We start from the raw sequence: 17,234 nt of genomic DNA on the forward strand, positions 1-17,234 counted from the left end.
ATAAGGCACAGTCTGCAATAGTTCTTTCCCGATTCCAAATCTGCTACGATCATATGCTGAAAAATCTGCCAGTTTCTTTTTTAACTTTTGTGGCTGCTTTTATGAATTTAAAATATATGGAATTATGCGTTCAGACATCAGATTCCAAAGTCTTTAAGCCGTTACTAGTTAACCACTAAGACTTCTTTTTCCCTAGTCAAAATAAGTTGATATTAATGACATTACATTTCTTTTGCTTTAATTGCGATTCTTTATGTTCGATTTGGGGCTATATCAGATGGAGCTTAGGGGCTACTTTACTGGTGCAAAGCTTTGTGGTCGCTCCCTGTGGTGCTGGCGGACTTTGTCGGGCCAGGGATCAAGAAACCCAGGATTTCGGCTTACAGAGCATCCACTCCAGCCCTTTGAGCTACCTCCCTGGCCCTTCACTGCAAATTACCTTTTATAGAAAGCTAAGTATTTTAAATTCAAAATGAAAATTTTATCAGTTCAGTAAAACTGTATAATGAACCTCAGCAGTCTACCAACTATCTATATGCATTATTTGTTGCTTTATGGAAATGACTATTGTATCTTTTTTTTTTTTTTTTTTTTTTTTTTTTTTTGGTTTTTGGGCCACACCCGGTGGTGCTCAGGGGTTACTCCTGGCTATCTGCTCAGAAATAGCTCCTGGCAGGCACGGGGGACCATATGGGACACCGGGATTCGAACCAACCACCTTTGGTCCTGGATCGGCTGCTTGCAAGGCAAACACCGCTGTGCTATCTCTCCGGGCCCGACTATTGTATCTTAATTAAATTATCTACATTAAATTTTCTTAATTTGATGTTATACTCTCAGGATCTGTCCAATCCTCCAAGTCTTTGACAAGCCTAACTTGCAAATGAAAAAGAAAAAAAACTCAAAGCCTACTTAAACAAGATTCAAATGAAACAGGGTGGATTATAAAAACGTAGTAGATTGTCATAAAGATCTATCAGAGAAAAGCACAACTCAACCTTTTTTTTTCCCCCAGCAAGAATTGGGAACTAGAATGTCAGGAACTCAAGTCTCAGATAATCTTCTTTTACTCTTCCTCAATCTCATTTTTGCAGTCAGGTTTCCTCTGCTTAGTCATAGGTTTTGCTTCTCATAAGAGGAGTTTCCCATGTGACTTTTGTGTCAGTCTTTGACCCACCTGCCTCCTGCCCCATTCCTAAATCTTTTACATCTCTTATTTATACTAATAGTAAGATTAGAGCATTTATCAGGATAAACAGGGGCAAGAAATGAGACTGAAGAGGCAGTGGGATCTCAGGATTGGGGTTTTTGACAGAAGCAGGGACTGGTGGGCAGGTCATGGGGATGATGTCTGCGGTGCTTAGGACACTTAGCCTGTTCACCGTGGTCCTGATCCAGCCTGGGGCCTTCCATGTAAAGAAAGCCCTTTGAGCTTTCTCATGGGCTTTGATGGCAGTTTTGCTTCCTTGGGGTTTTGGGGCCACATCTTGCAGGTTCTATGAAGTTTGATTTAGTATCCAGGTGCACAATCTAGTAGAGTTGAGGTTCCATGTTTCTACTTTATTTGTAAGAGAATGGTCTTTATTAAAAAGGAAGTGTCTTAATGCATCTTTTTTGAGGGGTGTGTGGCTCTTGTATTTAAAAATTGGTACGTTAGGGCAGGAGTGAGAGTAAAGCGAGTAGGGTGCTTTCCTTCCACGTGGCTGGCTGGGAGATCCCCTAGCTTCCCATAGAGTCTCCTGACCTCAACCAGGAGTGATCCCTAAATGTGGAGTTAAGTGTAACCCCTGAGCACCACCGGGTGTCTTGTCTCCCCCCTACAACCTTCTCCTTAAAAAAAAAAAAAAAAAAAAAAAGAGTTGGTATCTTTCCTAAAATTGGGATAATATTTATCCCTTATTTGTTTGTTTTGACTTTTGAGCCATATTCGACAATGCTGAAGCCTTCTTGTGGTCTGCTAAGGGATCGCATCTGGTAGTGCTCAGGAGAGTCTACTTGTAGAAGGGATAGAATCCATGTACGTACAAGGCAAGTGTCTTCTTTCTATTTTTCTAATTCAATATTTTTGATGCTCAGGTGTTTACTCCTGGGTCTGTACTCAGAAATTACGCCTAGCGGATCCCAGAGAACCATATGGGATCCTGGGGGTTGAATCCAGGTTTGGTCCTGTACAAGGTCTCTGGACCATTTCTGGCTTCCAGGTTCAGGCTTTAAACCCTGTATTTTCTCTTGTGCCCTAAGATCACATTTTTTTCAACCTCCTTGCCTTCACAATTTCCCTATACTTTTCTAACATTAACATCAGATCTGCATGTCATTTTCAAATTCTTGTTCTACAGGTAGAAAGTTCAAACTGACTAAGAGGTTTTCAAGGACTCTGTTTTCTCAGTTGCTTCATTTTCTGGTGTATTTGTGGGTACCTTAAAGCCCCAGTTCTGTTCAAAAGTTAAATGTAAGAAGCAGTTCTATTTTGTGTCTTGGTGATCAATGTTCTTGTGGGTTTCTTTGGTTGTTTGCTTGATCAGTTTTTGAGCCACTGGGTTCAGAGGCTGCAGAATTCTTACTGCTGCAGTGTTTTGTGAATCAACCCTGGCCTCTTTCACGGCCAAGCATCAGCTCACACCCTCTGAGCTCTCTAGCCACCCTTTGGCTGTAGTTGGTTGGTATTGGTTTGCTGCTTTGTTTTGGTGGTAGAGTTCCAACTTTGCTCAGTGGATATCCTTGACTCAGTTCTCAGGGATCTCTCCTGGTTTGGGGTGGGGGTCCCTTGCGAATGTGCTTGTGGGGTGGAAAACGTGTTCCCCGGGCGTTGAACTCAACACCTCCTGCATATAAAGACTAGGCTTCAGATCTTTAAGCAGTCTGTTTTCCCAGCCTCTTCCAAAAGGATTGTCTAAAATTTCAGGCCTTTTTATAGATTAAATGCAAAACTAACTAGCCCTTAATAAATAAACAGTGATGGTTTTCTATTTATTCACGTAATTCATGGCTGATTTTGATGTACTCAAGACTAAAGGTATCCTGCCCTTTAGAACTCTTTCTTAGCCACACCCAGTGGTGCTCAGGGTATCTTCCCCGCTCTGCTCAGTAATCAGAATCACTCCTGGTGGAGCTAAGTACCAGGCGCCCAGAGGTTTATAAAATGGACTTGAGTTGTGGGAACGAGAGGTTAAGGGTCATACCTTTTCTTAGAAAGGTGATCTCTAACTTACTCAAGATGACTATGTTAGTAGCTAAGATACTACCTAGGGCTGCAGGCTTGTTTTAACTCATGAAGTAAAACGATTAATCAGAATGTGCTGTTCTGTTTAGGATTCATACAAGTAGGCAATTATTTGCTGTTTTGTTTTGGCTTTCTTTAGGTATCGGAAGTCAGTGGCATTAAGTACATATGGTGTATTTTCAACATTCATGATCTGATTTGAGAGCTTTTTTATTTTATCATTCCATACAGAAAATATATTCAACAACAACTCCCCAATTTGCTGCCAGCCTTCCTTTCACAAACCGTTCTACTCTCTTGACTTACTCTTTCTTTGCATATTCCTGTCACCTGTTTCAGTAGATTTTGCGACTGCTTGTTTCGACTTAACGTATCATTCTCTTCAGTTTCTCCCATGTTGTAGCTTGTTGGTTTATTTTTATTTATATTTCATATGTAATATATTCATTTGCATACATTCATTTATTGTTTGGCTTACATTTGTGTTATTTCTGCTATTGTGGATCATACTAAGAATATTTTTGTGGGCCCGGAGAGATAGCACAGCGGCGTTTGCCTTGCAAGCAGCCGATCCAGGACCGAAGGTGGTTGGTTCGAATCCCGGTGTCCCATAGGGTCCCCCGAGCCTGCCAGGAGCTATTTCTGAGCAGACAGCCAGGAGTAACCCCTGAGTACCGCCGGGTGTGGCCCAAAAACAAAAAACAAACAAACAAACAAAAAGAATATTTTTGTGCAGAAGTGCATCATATGTGCAGCATATCCCAGTACATCCCCTTCACATCCCTCTGGAAGCGCTCTGAGCACTGCAGTCCTCACACAATAGGAACCACCACATAGCACTGAATTGACTTCAGTACCATGGGGGAAAGTGACTTCTTTTGAACTCTCTGAGCACTGCTTGGAGCTTTCTAATTTTGGGGGGTGGGGTGGGGGTGAACATTTCCTGAGGAACAAAAATTGGCTGGAACATTCAGAGATAGATGGTTTGGGTCTTTAGTTTTTGAGAAACAGCCAAAGTTTTCCATTGCAATAGTAAATATAAATCCCATCACCGCGGCCAATTTCTTTACATCCCTAAGAATGCTGGTTTGTTTCCCCACTTCTTAGTAACAGTGAAATTCTTTGCTCATTTAAGAATCGTTTTTTTGGGGCCGGGCGGTGGCGCTGGAGGTAAGGTGCCTGCCTTGCCTGCGCTAGCCTAGGACGGACCGCGGTTCGATCCCCCGGCGTCCCATATGGTCCCCCAAGAAGCCAGGAGCAACTTCTGAGCGCATAGCCAGGAGTAACCCCTGAGCGTCACAGGGTGTGGCCCAAAAACCAAAAAAGGAATCGTTTTTTGTTGTTGGTTTTATCAAGTACTATTTTCTGTTTTCTCTTAGAAGTATTTTTGAGGGGGTGCCCACTTCCGGGATGCTAAGGGCTTATTTCTGGCCCTCAGGGGTCATTCTTGGTGCATGTGAGGATCATATGCAGGGCCTTAACCCCTGTTACTGTTTTGCTGGCCTCTCAGTAGTGGTTTTTTGATGTAGTTTCTTTATTTGTTTTTGTGGAGGGGGGCCGCCCTGCAGGAGCCTTATTCCTGTCTCTGCCCTCAAAAATCCCTCCTGGTAGAGCTGGACAGGAGGTGCGGGGAAAACCAAATGAGGTTCCAGGGATCAAACCCAGGTTGTCCTCCTGTAAAGCAAGTGCATAACCTGCTGTACTATCACTTTAAAATCATTATATGGTGAGAGGGCATCAAATTGGCAGGGCTCAGGGTCTGTCTGTTCCTTGCCTGGTGCCTGAGGTGATTCCTGACAGTGTCCAGGGGCCCGTGCAGTCTAGGAATCAGACTTGAATTTCCTTCATATAAAGCAGGTACTGAGCCCCTTGGGTTGGCTGTTGACTGGTTCTATTAAGCATTTTAATTAATCAAATTTTTTTTGTTTTGTTTTGTTTTTGGGCCACACCCGGCGGTGCTCAGGGCTTACTCCTGGCTGTCTGCTCAGAAATAGCTCCTGGCAGGCATGGGGGGACCATATGGGACACCGGGATTCAAACCAACCACCTTTGGTCCTGGATCAGCTGCTTGCAAGGCAAACGCAGCTGTGCTATCTCTCCGGGCCCAGCATTTTAATTTATTAAAATCCATTTTACCTGTTATTGTTGTTGTGATTTAGCATCAAACAAAAAATAACCACCTTTTCTAATGTCATGAAAATTACCTTATAGCTTTGTAGTTTTAAATTTATATAATTAGACTATTGTTTGTCGGTGGCTGCAGTCTTCTGTCAGGCACGGGACCATATGGGACGCTGGGGATCGAAGCTCGGTCCAGTCCACAAAATTGACTTATAAATTTTATATTTTTTTTATGAATACACTGGGATCCACCGTAGTATTTGGCTCAACCTGCACCATCTACTGAAAAACTGTCTGTTCCACTTTAGGCTTGCCACCATTGTTGAAAAGCAGTTGATCATTGTTGCTTTGGGTTTTTTGGCCACACCCAGTGTCTGCTTACTCAGGGCTTACTCCTAGCCCTATGATCAAGATTCATTTGTGTGTGAATTCACTTGTGGGGGACCATATGGGATGGTGGGGATCAAACCCCTGGTCAGCAGTATTCAAGGCAAGTGCTCTACCCACTATGCTATCATTCCTGCCCCATCAGTTTATCCTTTATTCTAAAGTTTATTTATTGACGACTATCTTGCTAAACTAACACCCACACTGTCTTAATTACTTGTAATATTTATGTACATATATTTTTCATTGGGTTTTGGGGCCACACCATGAGGGATAGAACCAGGGTCAGCTTTAAGGACTAGTTCTCCTAGTTCATTTCTGTTGTCTTTGGGTCCTATTCATACAATTTTTGAGTCCTAGTCATACAATTTTTTTTTTTAATCCAGCATAGGAGAGCCATCAGTTTGTCCCTTTCCCTCTAAGTCATCTCACAGCATCATGTACTCTCCATGTCTTTCCAGGTATCAGCAAATTTCATAACCTCATTTTTTTTTTAAATAACAGCTGCATAATATTTCGTTTTGTTCATGTATCCTAGCTTTTGTACTCCTCTGTTCTTGGACACGGCTTGTTTCCAGCATCTTCCTTTTGTGACTAATGCTGTAATGAACATGGGAGTGTAGGTGCCTTTTCTACATTGTGTTATTGAGCTTCATAAAGGTATATTACCTAGTCGTCTAGAATCTCAATTCCTCCTTTTTTTTTTTTTTTGGTTTTTGGGCCACACCTGGCGTTGCTCAGGGGTTACTCCTGGCTGTCTGCTCAGAAATAGCTCCTGGCAGGCTCGGGGGACCCTATGGGACACCGGGATTCGAACCAACCACCTTCAGTCCTGGATCGGCTGCTTGCAAGGCAAACACCGCTGTGCTATCCATCCGGGCCTTAATTCCTCCTTTATTGAGAAATGTTCATACTGGTTTCCAAAAAGGAAAAGTGAGTGTGGATCAATTTTCCCCACATCCATGGCAACAGTGTTGTTCTTTGTGATAAGTGGTGGTCTCTTAGGTGTGAGGCATTATCATAGTGTTTTGTTGTTGTTATTTTTGGTGGGGTCACACCCAGCAGCGCTCAGGAGTTACTCCTGTCTCTGAGCTCAAAAATCGCTCCTTGCAGGCTCGAGGGGATCATATGAGATGGCCAGGGTTCGTACCGGGTTTTGTCCTGTGTTGGCCGCATGCAAGGCAATTGCTCTAGCCCCAATTTCTAGTTTTGACTTGCATTTCCCCGATGATTTATGACACAGAGCATTTCTCCATGTACCTTTAGGCCATTTGGATTTCTTTTTTTGTTTTGTTTTGTTTTTGATTTCTTTAAGAACATTTTCGTTCATCTTCTCATTTTGATGGGTTGGAATTTTTTTTCCAGGTAGAAGTTCTACCAGTGACCCCTATCATCTTTATCATTTATTAATACTGCTGTAAAAAGAACCCTGCTCCTCAGGCTCCTGCCCCATCGTCTGTCTTTCTTTAGAGCTATTGAACTCTGTTGTTTTAGATCACTAAAATAGTGTCCACTCTTAGAGGAAACTTCTCAGTTCCACTTAGAAACTATACCATTCTTTCTGAAGATCATAGCTCTGCTTCCTCATGAGTCTTGAGGCTGTGATGTTTTCTCTGAGCTTTCACTTTGTTTAACAAACCAACTTTTTCTTTTAAACCTTTTATTTTTTAGTTTTAATTATTATTTTAACTTATTATTACTTTGTTTTACATTTTTTTTCTTTTAAACTTTTGTTGTTTTTGCACCACACCTAGCAGCGTGTAGATACTATTCCCAATTCAGTGTTCTTGGGCCCAGAAGATGTTTGTGACAGGTCCAGCATTCCGACATGAAAATACTGTGCTCCAGCTTTTTTGAGTTATATTCCTAAAACATTATTTTATCACATTTTCTGACATCTTTTTTTTTTTTTGGTTGTTTTTTTTTTTTGTTTGTTTGTTTGTTTGTTTGTTTTTGGGCCACACCCGGCAGTGCTCAGGGGTTACTCCTGGCTATCTGCTCAGAAATAGCTCCTTGCAGGCACGGGGGACCATATGGGACACCGGGATTCGAACCAACCACCTTTGGTCTTGGATCGGCTGCTTGCAAGGCAAACACCACTGTGCTATCTCTCCGGGCCCATTTTCTGACATCTTAAGACCTGTTTGATAAACTTATCAGCAATAAACAATTACTAATTTATCGCATTTGACCTTAAAGGGGTTTCACTGTTGCAGATTTGTAAGTGGTATAAAATAACACATTGCTCCTTTTAAAGAATCCAGTGCTGGGGCTGGTTATTGAGAAAGGTAGTAGGATGGTGTGCATCTGACCCAGCTTTGATCCCCAGCATCCCATCTGGTCCCGTGAGCATTGCTGGGGGTAACTCAAAAACAGAAACCAGTGAATTTGGTGCTTTACTAGTTGCTTTTTGCCTGGATGTTAGGTGTTCTACATTGAAAAGTTACATGGTTTCATATATTTTAAATGGCAGCCTTTGTGCCATTCATGGAAGTAGTTGGCAGTGAGTAAAAACTTTGGATATATTAATGTATCTTCGTGTACACCAAATTTTGTCTTTAAAGCTTTTTTATTACATTATCCAGGTTGTGGAATTTATGGGCACAATTACATTCAGGTTGGCTTTTTATCTTTTTTTCCGTGTCCACTTATATATACATTTTTAATGTGGGTAGTGTCCCTTTTGATTTTGATCGTCTGATTTAGTGCGCACTAATATAACAAATTAGAAGTAATTAAGATTTAATTAAAATGTCATAGATCATTGGAACAAAACGCACAGCAGTTAACAGAGTTAGGTGCTACATTTTTTCGCTGTTCTGGGGCCACAGCTGTGTTCAGGGTTCACTCCAGGCAGGTTCAAGGGACTGACCATATATGGTGTTCTGGACGGACCCCGCTTACCACTTTCGAGGTGAGTGCCCTTCCTACCCATTGTGAGCCATTTCTTTCACTGTGGTTGCTGACTTTTCTTGTTTGAGATTATTGCTATTATTTTGGGTAAGAAAGTGGGATTTATTTATGTCTGTGACTCGGGAGATGGCAGCTTTGAGTTTCTTGGAGATACAGGCATTCTTGAGCGTCTTGACTAAGAACATATTTATGCCACAGCCTTCTGGGATGGACTGCTTTTGAGCCACCAGCTCTTTGTTTTGGGGGGTGTCTTGAACCATCGATGCTGCTTAGGTGCTGTTTGTGAATTGGTGTTCAGGAGTCATTCCTGATTGTACTAGGGCAGGATCTTGCTGTGCAGAGATCCAACTGGGTCTTGAGCAGTAGTTCTTGTCCTCAATAGTGCTCACGACCTAGGCCGTCTGCTGGATAAGATTTAGGGCCTCGGACTTGCGAGGTAGGTGTTCTATCTACTATTTGAGTCCCGTCCTGGCCCCATCCACCAAATCTCTGAATAGATCTGCATGAAACTTGGTGTAAGCACCACTTCTTGTGGATGTGACTGTCTTGTTCTCTAGGGAACGTGGACTAGGCCCTCACTCATACTTTTTTGTAGTTTGGTCCCAGATGGCATGGTGACTCAGTTACCCTGTTGCTGTGTCCTGGGGATTTCCGAAAACAGTTTAATATTGTCTGGACCCAAAGATTGGAGACGGTGTGAAGTCACTTGTGAAGTCTGTTTCCTAGGTTTCTTTGGGGAACCCACTTAGGCAACAGACTGACTGACTGTCTGTCTGTCTGTCTGTCTGTCTGTCTGTCTGTCATCCATCCATCCATCCATCCATCCATCCATCCATCCATCCATCCATATCTAATCTATCACCAAAGAAGCTACTGTAGACAATGACCCAGCTATTTCACACTGGGTCACACAGGAAAGAGCATACATGCCATTTATGAGCTCCAGATCTTTCAGCTCTTTCTCTGACACTTTTCTTGTTCTAGTCAGCATACGGCATATGGGTATTAATTATTTCAATCACTCTGGTTCTTCAGATTTTTTGACTTCAGAATCTCGAACCTCCTCTAGACTCACCCGGTGAGGCCCTATCACTAAGCTGTAATCCTCTAGGCCTATTTCAGTTCTTAACAGCACTGTAACTTCCTTGTACTTTTCTGTCTTTCTGCCAGATATTTTTTTAATTTCCTCTAAGGCGATAGTCCTTGTATAATGGACATGTTTGACAATTTAGCTATAGGATGTTTTTTTATTATTGCAGAAATTTGTATTAGATGCTTATTAACACTGCATGTAAAAATATGCTGACGTATATTCAGAGCCATTGTACAGTCTCCAATCTCGGCTGAGATTCTATACTTGTTTGAACTTCAATTCCCTAAAGCAGTTAGTCCAAATTACCACCACTTAACTTCCTTCTTTTCTTTTAGTAAATGACCTTTCTCCTGAAACAGGAGGAAGTTGAGGTTATAGGCAGGAACTCCTTTTACTTCCTGTCTTCATACCCTTTTTTTGCACCTTTCCTTGCCACTCTTTCTCTTGTCCCAGAGATGTCTTTTTTTTTTTTTTAATTTGCAAATATTATTGGGCAAGTGCATCCTACTTGGTTATTTTTTGGTACTTAAATTTGACTATGACAAAAAAAATTGACTATGACAAAATTACTCTACATTTCTACAGTTTACTTTCTAGACTGAGGCAGCTACCAAAGAAAGAAAGTATTTATATGTAAGATCATAAGAAAAATAGAGTACCTGATAGAAAATGCTAGCAGGAGTAGAAAAATAAAAAAGGACCAGAGACATAGCACCACCGTGCCTTGCATGCACCTGGCCCAGATGGGATCCCAGTCACCACGTATCTCCCAAGTACTGCCAGAAGTAAGCCCAGAACACTGCCAAGTATGGTCTCAAAGCAATGACAAATTGTTTTTTAGGGATAGCAGGGAAACGTCAATGTGAAGATTGTAGAAAATGTATGCAATATAGTAGATTAAATAGGATTTGGTGGGATAATTTTGTTTAATGCGTTAAAAGACTAATTTTTGTTCTAATTACTATGGAATTCAAATCTTTTGAGGGTTTTTGCTAAAGATGACGATTTTAAAATGAAAAATTTCACTGTGCAACTTAAATTCTCTTGTACCTGTCAGACAGCCTTTAAGAATTAACTAGTTCTTCGGGGTCAGAAAGATAGCACAGTGGGTGGGGCGCTTATTGCACATACTGGGCATGGGTCCAGTACATAGTGCCCCATCTGGTCCTCGAGTTCCCAAGTGATCCCTCAGCACAGAGTCAGAAGTAAGCCCTGGACACCACGGGGATGGCCCTAAAACAAACAAGGTCTCTCTCTCTCTCTCTCTCTCTCTCTCTCTCTCTCTCTCTCTCTCTCTCTCTCTCTCTCTCTCTCTCTCTCTCTCTCTCTCTCCCTCCCTCCCTCCCTCCCTCCCTCCCTCCCTTCCTCCCTCTCTCTCTCTCTCTCTCTCTCTCTCTCTCCCTCACTCTCTCTCCCTCACTCCCTCTCTCCCTCTCTCCCTCACTCCCTCACTCCCTCACTCCCTCACTCCCTCACTCCCTCCTCTATCTCTCTCATGCACAAGTTCTGGCCTGACATTATGTGTCTGTAACTCGATGAGAACCTCCTAGATCACCCCACATTGCCACTTCCCTTCTCCTCTGCTGCATGACATAACACTACAGTCTGACCTTCTCTGCATATTAATTTCTTGCCTTTAAATACTACATCATAATATGGCATCTTTTCACTTCTCCCATACTGATACTAAGATCGTTGTCATGAAATGCATTGGTTCTCCCTCCCTTGTCGACTAATTCATCTTATTTCAACATCCTGCAATTTTTTTATTCTGTTGCATCCTTGCCTTTTCTGGTTCACTTGCTCTTTATCGGTCTTTGCTATTTCTTATCTCTGTAGTTTCCAGGTTACTACCTCTTTTTTAGTGTTTTGTATCTTCTCATATCTACTACATATCCTAAGCAGCATCCTGTTTTCATTCAAAGCTCTGTTTTTCTCTTCTATGATAGGTCAGATACCAGTCAGACAAAAACCTCTGCTCTGCCCTTTGGTCTTAAATTCTGGTTAATACGTGATAGATAATAGATGCATGGGGCACTGGATTTCACCCCCAGCCCTGTTCCCCCTCCAAATTAATTAAATCATGAATATAAATAATATGATTAGGGAAAAAAGGAAAGAAATGCTGAGTGGAAGGCTAGGCTACTAAATCTGATAGTCAAAGGGACCTGTGAAAATCGGATCAGTCTATTCTGGCTAAGCTTCAGCGCTCTATTTTTCCGTTGGTTTTATTGTGGTGGTGGTGTTGTTGTTCCTCTTAGTTTCCTACCATTGGTCATCAGTTTCGCACAACTGCTTCTACTTCGTTGTGCCACACAAATCTGTGTCAGTTGTTTGCAAGGCAAGAGCCTGAACGACCGCACTATTTCTCCAGTCCTCAAATCACATCTGAGAGTATTTTAAGTTCTCTGCTCTTCTTCCCTGATCTCCAAGAATCGCGTATTTCTGCGTCCCATATAAATAGCCTGCTAGGGGCTATTTCTGAGTGCAGAGCCAGGAGTGGCCCCTGAGTGCCACTGGGTGTGGCCCAGAAACCAGTCAATAATAAAGTTACAAAAACAAACAAACAAAAAAGAATTCTATTGGCACAGAAAGAGAAGTAGGCTCTGAGCGTAAGTGGGTATAGTGGAATCGTCCCCCATATAAGATAAAGCAATTTTTGAAATTCCTCTCGGGCTGGAGAGACAATAGAGGCCAAGCTTACATTACAAGCCAGTGATGAGGTTTGGTCCCCAGCACTTTGCACGACTCCTGAGAACCACTAAGAGTGACCTTGGAGTACCCCATAAACATTGTGAAGTGTTTCCTCCCCAAAATAAACACAGATGACTCCTAGATACAAGCTAAAACAGAACCAAAGCACACAAATAATTGGGCCTGTGATGATTCTAATAGACAGGCTCCTAACTTGCATTACAGAGGGGAAAATGTCATTTGTAGAGAAATGCAAATACCCTGTGAAACGTAACGTATGAAACCGTTCAGAAAGACTTAAAAACTGAAACTCTAAAATATCACAGTATAACATCTCGTTCTTCTGCCGAGAAAGAAAGTACAGTATTGCACATTAGCCAAATAATTTATTCCTATTTTATCAATTCCCAAATAGTACTTTATTCTTAATAGTGTGTGTAAGGAGAGGTTCCCATTTCCCTCAAAGTAGTTCCTCAGGTGTTATTCCGCAAGCCTCAAATGAATAGTTACCTTTAGGGCTTAGTAGCGAGGCCCTGCTTCAGTCCAGAAACACTGGGCACCAAAATGGCCACAAGCAGGGATTCTGGGGGGAAATCAAGTACAAGAGTTTGTGTTCAGGGTCAGGGCGACAGCACAGTGGTAGGGCACCTGCCTTGCATGAGGCTGACGCGGGACGAACCGGATCCGATTCCTGGCATCCCACATGGTCCCCCAAGCCTGCCAGGGGAGATTTCTGAATACAGAGCTAGGAGTGACCCCTGAGCGCTGCGGGGTGTGGCCCAAAAACCTAAATTAAAAAAGAGAGCGAGTTCATGTGCCTGGACAGACATAGACTAATCCCCCTCACCTGAGAGATAGACAAAAAACAGAAACAAAAACCCAAAGATAGTAAGAATAACAGGCGGGAAGTAGAGGAGCCATGATGACAATAATGGTTGGAAACGATCACTCTGCAAAGGAGGAACTGAAAAGGAGGAGAAGGGCAAACCAAGGTGCCTAAAAGAAAAAAGGGGAGGGAGAGCAAGTGGGACAGGGGGTGGTGGGGGGGGAGAGAGATGTTTGCCAAGGAAACCAGCTGGGGGAATGGGAGGGGTAGAGCTGAGGAAACTAGTGGCAAGAGCGGAGATTGGTGATGGGATGGGAATTGGAAACTGTGGAACTGAAACTCAACTATCAATAACTTTTTAGCACTGTAATTCCCAAGTGATTTTTTGTTTTGTTTTGGTTTTTGGTTTTTGGGTCACACCCGGCAGTGCTCAGGGGTTCCTCCTGGCCCTATGCTCAGAAATCGCTCCTGACTGGCTCGGGGGACCCTATGGGATCCCAGGATTCGAACCACCGTCCTTCTGCATTCGAGGCAAACACCTTACCTCCATGCTATCTCTCTGGCCCCTCAAGGTGATTTTAATTAAAAACAAAGTTCACACTGGGGCCAGAACGATAGTATAGTGGTTAGGGTGTTTGCCTTGCATGTGAGTGGCTGGCCCGGGGTTCAGTTCGATCCCTGGTTCCCCAGCATTGCCGGGTATGAGCCCTGAGCACCATTGGGTATGACCTCAAAACAAAACAAACGAACGAAAACAGTTCATACAGATGCACGCAGCTGACCAAGGTTCAATTTGCGGCTCCCAATTTGAGGAGAGGTTTTTGGTTTCTTATGATTTTGATTCGTTTTTGTTTGTTTGGTCTTGGAGCCAGACCCAGCAGTGCGCAGGCGTTACTCCGGACTGCACTCAGGAATCACTCCTGGCGGTGGTTCCGGGGACTAATGTGGGATGCCGGGAATCAAACCTGGGACAAAGTTGTGCAAGCAGCGCACCGCCCACCATGCTACTGCCTGAGGAGAATGTAAAAGTTAGATGGACATGCGCATGGAAACGTAAATGAGGGAACAGAACAGTATAGTATGTGTAGACAAGTCTGAGTGCCCAAGTATGGAGACAGTGAGACAGGAAGAGCAGGAGTAGAACACAGAACACTATCGCCAGGGCTCGGTCCCGTAACAGTGCAGGCAGCTTAAGAAGCTGCATAACGAGGCCAACGCAACAATGTGAGAGTAGAAATAGGTGCCAGAGCAACAGTACCGCACGAGGGCGTTTGCGTTGTGTGTGGCCTACCGTGTTTCGAACCCCAGCATCCCACTTGAACACTAGCAGGAGCAACCCCTGAGCCTTCCCTGGTCTGCCTCATGCAAGGCAAACGTCCTACTGCTGTGCTATCTCTCCGCCCCGCCAATAGAATTCTTGGAGTATTCAGCTTTGAACCTGGGTGATTCTGGACCTAGACATCTCCCTTACCCTAGCCTAGATAGTTCTTTTAGTAGAATGCTTTCAGGGTTTTATTCATAGAAGGGGTCAACACTCCGCGGTACAGTTAGTTTCTCCCTGCTCGATGTTTCTTCCCTGGGAATATTTCTCTCCTAGAAGTTTCTAGGGGTTTCTATGGACCCATTGCTCACATTTCAGTCCTGGTGGTATTTGGGAAACCCACGCAGTGACCGGTATTTAACCTGATTTAACACCCTGCGCTTTCTTTCTGTTCCTTTTCATACTTTTGTGAAAGGAACGACGTTGGGGCTGAGGAGCTATCTATCTCAAAGGTAGGCCTGGAGTACATGCTTGACACGCGGATGCCCCACTGGGCTTGCGTGTCATCGTGGACACTGTTGGGTGCTGTTCTCACAACCCCTGCGCTGCTGGGCCCGAGCGTGGCACTGTCGCCAGTGTCTTGGACTCTACCAGGCAGCGTCCCTGAACACTAGCTACCTCTGAACACTGGCGAACACAGATAACACACGGAGTTTTACTTGCTGCTTAAGTTGAACTCCCCATTACGTTTCCCCTCCCCCAAGCAAGGGGGGGGAGTAGTGCTTGGTGGTGGTAGGTCAGAAAAGACAGGAGGTCTGGAAATGGGAAGTATTTTTGTTTTATTTTCTTTTGTTGTTGTTTTTTTCTGTTTTGTTTTTTTTTTTGGGGGGGCACACCTGTTTGATGCTCAGGGCTAAGCACTCAGAAATCGCCCCTGGCTTGGGGGGACCATATGGGACACCGGGTGATCGAACCACAGTCCGTTCCTTGGCTAGTGCTTACAAGGCAGACAGACACCTTACCTCTAGCGCCACCTCGCCTGCCCCTTGTTTTATTTTCTTATATTTGAGTCCTCCTTAAGCAGGGGTCTCAAACTTACGTCCCTCCGTACAACATTTTGTGGCCCTGCCCTAGAGGAATCTTTTTTTGTTTTGTTTTGCTTTAGTTGTTTGGGTCACACACCCCAATATTCAAGGCTTACTACTGACTTTGCACTCAAGGATCACCCCAACTTTGCCTCCTGCGGCCCACAGGTAAATTGAATTTGAGACCCCTGTCCTTAAGGGAGTATTTTCAGCGGTTACTTTGGAAAACATGAAACAATTCCCAGGCCTTCCTGAGTTTGTTCTGTTGTAAGTTTGAGGACGCTGCAGTTAGTAAATTGTGGTTGGCAAATTCTGGAAGCAGGTGACTCAGTGGGCTGAACTCCTGGTGACTCGACTGTGTTTAAAAAAAAAAAAAAACTGCTGATAAATAGCTTGAAAGAAAAATATTGCCTTCTAGACTTTGGAACTGCCATGAAGAGTCCAGAACTGTTATTAAAGAGTTCACACATACACAAGATTTTCCAAAGATAGTGCTGGAGAGATAGTATAGTAGGAAACGCACTTGCCTGGCATATGACTAACTCGGGCCTAATCCAGTTTATTCCCCCAAGCACTGCCAGGAGGAGTCAGCCAGGAATAACCTCTGAGCATCCCCAAGGTAGCCCAAAGCATTGTTTTCCACAAAGACTAATACTCTGTGGTCCTAGAAGGAACTCATTTAACTTCAAAACTTTGAAGATTTACTTTATCATGATTTTTACTGAATGAGATTTTTATCCCCAGCAACACTGTGTTTATGGGGGAAATGTAGACATATTACAGATTTGGGATTTGAAGAGAAATTCTTTTTTGAATGTGGTGTGTTTTGGCTACACCTGAAGGTGCTCAAGGCTTACTCCTGGCTCTGCACTCAGGAATTTCTTCTGTCGGTGCTGGGGTGGCCATATGGGATGCCGGGGATAAAACCTGGGTCAGCTTCAAGGCAAACACCCTACCCATTAAACTATCACTCTGATCCAAGAATTCCTCTTGAAAGATCTCTTTCTGTTGGGAAATTGGAGAAATACAAATGACAGTTGCTTAATACAATAAAAGTTTAGCTAATTGACTTATTTTTAACCTTTGTATGACTGAACAAATGAAACAAGATACGTTGTCATTTTGTTATAGGACACAGATCAGGACATGCATACCAATACAGCTTTGCACATACCAAAATTATTTATAGTTTGCTAAGTTTTGTTTGATAAAATAAACTTTTCTGATCCTTACTCCTAATTTTGGAATGCAGTATAGCCTGCAACACAGATGGGCTGGAGAGATGCAGAGCGAACTTGCTCTGCAGCCCATCTGTGCCACCATCACTGGTTCCGTCTCCAGCACCAATTGGTTTGCTTAACATTTCTGGGAATGAACTTGAGCCACCCCCTCGGTATGCCCCCAAAAGTCAGAAATAAATTTAGCAGGCATAATTTCCTACTTTTTTTCCCATAGGAAACCATTTAATATAAAACATACAAATTTCTCAATATGAGGATTTTCATGGGACAGGGAGAAGGGACCACGAACTAATTTCTTTAAAAAAGAACACCACACATCCCGTCCACCTAGTCCTCGCTACTAAACACTCAAATCAAATCTGTACACAGCTGCCAAGACAAAAAGGGCCA

General features: G+C 43.2%; 1 protein-coding gene across 1 annotated transcript in view; it reads left to right on the forward strand.

Moving 5' to 3' along the window:
- Positions 1-17,234, forward strand: part of JMJD1C (jumonji domain containing 1C) — a 191,779-nt gene that overhangs the window by 116,827 nt on the left and 57,718 nt on the right. The gene's annotated exons all lie outside the window — the stretch shown is intronic.

The sequence above is a fragment of the Suncus etruscus genome, chromosome 17 (genome assembly GCF_024139225.1).
Source record: "Suncus etruscus isolate mSunEtr1 chromosome 17, mSunEtr1.pri.cur, whole genome shotgun sequence".
In the NCBI taxonomy this organism is placed as follows: domain Eukaryota; kingdom Metazoa; phylum Chordata; class Mammalia; order Eulipotyphla; family Soricidae; genus Suncus; species Suncus etruscus.